The sequence below is a fragment of the Lolium rigidum genome, chromosome 7, assembly GCF_022539505.1.
Source record: "Lolium rigidum isolate FL_2022 chromosome 7, APGP_CSIRO_Lrig_0.1, whole genome shotgun sequence".
In the NCBI taxonomy this organism is placed as follows: domain Eukaryota; kingdom Viridiplantae; phylum Streptophyta; class Magnoliopsida; order Poales; family Poaceae; genus Lolium; species Lolium rigidum.
The window spans coordinates 20383324-20387742 of record NC_061514.1 but is presented as its reverse complement, the minus strand read 5'-3'; the positions used below and the strand labels follow the sequence as shown (position 1 = coordinate 20387742).

At 40.5% G+C, this 4419-nt stretch overlaps 1 pseudogene; it reads left to right on the top strand.

Moving 5' to 3' along the window:
- The first annotated feature begins 675 nt into the window (after positions 1 to 675).
- On the top strand, positions 676 to 2981 carry LOC124670992 (annotated as a pseudogene).
- Positions 2982 to 4419: the final 1438 nt, after the last annotated feature.

The following is a 4419-nucleotide window of genomic DNA, read 5'->3' as shown; positions in this document are numbered from 1 at the left end:
AGAAACAGAGCATAATTGTTCGCAAGAACAAAAATACTCCGTATCAATTTTTCCAGAGTTATGGTATACTAGGGTCCAATTCTCATCTTGGCTGTAATTCTCCCTTTATAACCTCAAAAATCAGAATCATGTCTATATTCACATCACCGGCACATCAGCAACTTTATTCAGTTATATACTTCAGACATACACGGAAAATGATTTTGGCTCTTGAGCTCCAGTGCTTTCGCCATACAAGGAAAGTGCTTTTGACATAAAGTATCAGCCTATCAGGTCGTTCTTGACAGCCTATCAGCTTTGATAATGAATCATCCAGAACTCATGTTCTGTTATACTGAAGAGTGAGTGCACACTGAGACCCATGTTCTGTTATGGTGGAGAGTGACTGTACACATCCACTTGCACTCTGCTCTGGACATTAACTTATAAGTTCAATGGAAAATACACACTGTACTTCACAGCTTCCAAAATTAATGCAGTAAATATATTTGTATTTCTTTCTGCAAATACTTACTCGATTCATGGAAATTATGTTGCAGGATTTTGATGTTGTCATAGAAAATGAGCCTTAGTAGTAGCAGTCAATCTTATTTAGTAGACAAGGATAAGATGGTCACTTCTATGACTAAGGAAATTGATCTCTACTGGTCTGCAGTTGAGTCTAATGATGGATAATTTTTGTATGACAGCAATTTGATGTTTTTAACAATTTCTGTCATATGCCTAGCCTGACTTTGTGTTGACATTGCCTTTTTCTTCTGCATGTTCATTGAAAAGGGTGTGATCAATGGCTGACCTTGCTTCAAATATAACACGATTCTAGTACTAATTATCTTGACGCACTTTTTGGACTGACGATCTTCTGACTGTAATACTATTAGCTTCGGAAGCAACATCAAACATTTTGTTTGTTTCGCTTCAGTTTCCATTTATTAGTCGACATACAGAAAAGGGAAAATTGGCATACTGAACATTGCTTGATGCTATTTGATTCTGGCCATAGTCTGTAGTGTCATCTTCCTATGTAAAGCGCTGACAATTTTCATCTTGAATTTGTTATATTGTTGTTTGCCGCCCCTTAACTTTGCTATTAGGAGATGACTTCTGACTTGTATTATTTGTGTCTTGATGTCAACCACAAGATGGGTCGAGCATGATCCTATGGAGATTATAGAGAGCGTGAAGATTTGCATGTCAGAGACGCCTGGCAAAGCTGCAGCTTGTGGACTTAATGTGGATGCTGGTTTGAAGGCCATTGGGATCACAAACCAGAGGGAGGCAACAGTTATGTGGAGCAAATCCACAGGTCTTCCACTATACAATGCCATTGTGTGGATGGATGTTCGCACAAGCTCTATTTGCAGGTCCCTATTTATTCATCTGCCACTTTCTGTTAATGTTTTTCTATCACCTAGCGGTTTGACCATACTTTGTTCTTAACCTCTTCAGGAGACTGGAAAGTGAGCTATTAGGTGGTAGAACACACTTTGTGGAGACATGTGGACTACCAATCAGTACCTATTTCAGTGCTCTGAAGTTATTATGGTTGATGGAGAATGTTGATGCTGTCAAGGATGCGGTCCAGGCTGGTGATGCATTATTTGGTACAATTGACACCTGCTTGATCTGGAATCTCACAGGAGCCATTGGTGGCAAAGACACCGATGGAAAAGAATTACTTGGGCAACATGTCACAGACTGCTCAAATGCATCTCGCACGATGCTTATGAATCTAAAGGCACTTGATTGGGACAAGCCTACACTTGAGGCATTAGGCATTCCTGCTGGCATCTTGCCGAGGATTATCAGCAACTCAGAGTAGATTGGTGTGACTGCCAGTTGGTTCCCTTTGGCTGGCGTCTCCATCTCAGGTTGTCTAGAGACCAGCATGCTGCAACGCTCGGGCAGCTATGCCAGAAAGGTGAAGCAAAAAGCACCTACGGAACTGGTGCCTTCATCCTTCTCAACACAGGGGAGGAGGTTACCCAGTCCTCCCACGGTCTTCTTAGCACCATTTCTTACAAGATTGGCCCAGATGTACCCACCAATTATGCTCTAGAAGGCTCAATTGCAATTGCTGGTGCTGCAGTGCAGTGGTTGAGGGACAGCCTTGGAATCATTAGCTCAGCAGCAGAATTTGAAGGGTTGGCTGACAGTGTGCAGGATTCGGGTGGGATATACTTTGTCCCAGCATTCAATGGATTGTTTGCACCATGGTGGAGGGATGATGCAAGGGGGATCTGCATAGGAATCACAAGGTTCACAAACAAGGGGCACATTGCTCGAGCAGTGCTTGAGAGTATGTGCTTTCAGGTCAATGATGTCCTCAGCTCTATGCATAAGGATGCTGGGGAGGCAGGAGAAGTCAAGAGTGCAGAAGGGGAGTTCTTGCTGCGTGTTGATGGTGGCGCTACTGTTAACAACTTCTCATGCAGATCCAGGTAAAAAGTTGTGCCTACTTCCCCTTCCCCTTCAGCAGCTTCTTTTCTTCTAAAGAAATACTTTAGTGGAATACATCTGTTTCTGGTTCATAACATAGCTAAAGTTACATATTTTAGGAAAAAGCAGATATAGTTACATAATGTGGATTAATCATTCTGAAAAATGTCTAGTGAAATCTGAAATGCATGAAACCAGGCTTGCTTACTCAATCGTTTACTTATTTGTGTATAATACTTAAGCACATAGCCTGTTTGTATTACATTTCTTGCAAGTGTAAAACTCTTCAAGTTTCCATCAGATAACTAACCAACTTGTGTGTACTGGACTGCACGCTGATTTGTTGGGTAGCCCTGTTGTCACTTGTCAGACCAGCTGACATCGAGACAACAGCCCTTGGTGCTGCATACGCAGCAGGTTTAGCTGCTGGGGTCTGGACGAAGGAGGAAATATTTGCAGGCTTGCACAAGGACAACACAATGGTTTTCCGCCCGAAAGAAGAGAGGAGACTCATGGTACAAGGCAGTTTCAAGATCATTTGATTTGGCTGATCTTTCTCTTTAGGTTGGCACACCTTGTTCCAGTATCTGTATGCCCAATCTATCTAAGAACTTTACGAGTTAGTCCTTGTTTCTCAACAAATAAATGGTATATGGTGTGCATTATTCGGCGGTGATGTTCTTTGTCTTATTGTACGAAATGGAGCATACTGCAGCTTACCTGCCTTTATATTATTTAAGTACATGAATACATGAATTGTTAGGAAACAACTCAGTGTTTGTGTTATTAGTTGAACTGCCAAATCATATATGTGAGTATTTGGCTGGCTGTTATCACTATGCACATTTCAACGTGCAGGCACTAACACCTTTATTTGCATGCCATCATCCCTGTCATGTGTTTCTATCAGTATATTTGTTGTATGGGTGATCAGGATATGAACTCTAAAGTTTCAATTGCTTAATGGAAAGGGTTGAATCCCGGCTGGAGAAAAAAAACAGCTAGGCAGCTACTAGCACTACTTCACTTGTTCACTTTTTTAAACATCCATGTTGATTATATAACCAGTAAATATAATAATAATGATGATAATAAACAATAATAATAACAAACAGACGTTAACTGTCTCAAATTAAATGGAGATATTCCACTGGCACTTTATTTGTATTCATCGCATGAAACTGCCATGGCCTAGCAAGTTCTTGCCGAGGCAGTGCAAGGACTAAGACGGGGTGGACGGGATAATGGACGGGATGAAGCGAAGATGCCTTTCTCCTCAGTGCCGGTGGATGATGTACCATGTCCGACTTGTGCTGCAGTTCAGAAAATTTTAAAAGCAAACAGTATAAGTTACTCGCTTGCAGAACAAGCAGCAGCAGGAAGGAGGGATAGACAAATTTATCTTGCCCAAACAATTGTTGAGTTGGAAACTGGGTGATATTACGGTTTACAAGTAGTAAATCCGCCGGAAACCCCAAATGGAGCCCAAGTTGCATGGAGCCTTTTTTTTCAAAATTTCAAAACAATATTTTGAAGTTTTTTTTTAAATCTAATTTTTTCTAGATGTAGAAACTGTTGTACTTGACCACTGTGCAAAATCTAAACTCGAAATCGAGGCTACACAAAGATGACAAAACCTGGCAGATTTGAGAGGTTTGAAATTTTGCACTGTTCACAACTTTAGATGTCAATTTTGTGCAGCCCGAATATATGGTATTGCAATTTTCACGTTGGTGAAGTACAAGATTATCTACATCTGGATATTTTTCAGATGTTTTTGAACCTTCAAAATGATGTTTTTTAATTTTTCAAAAAAGGGCTCCATGGAGCCTGAGCTCCATTTGTCCACACCCCAATCCATTATTCGTTATCAAAAGAAGTTGCCAAACTAAAAGGAATCGACACTTAACATAACGAAAAGTAATATATATATATATATATAACAAGAAAGATTGCACCAGAGGAAGTTTGAAAGTCTCA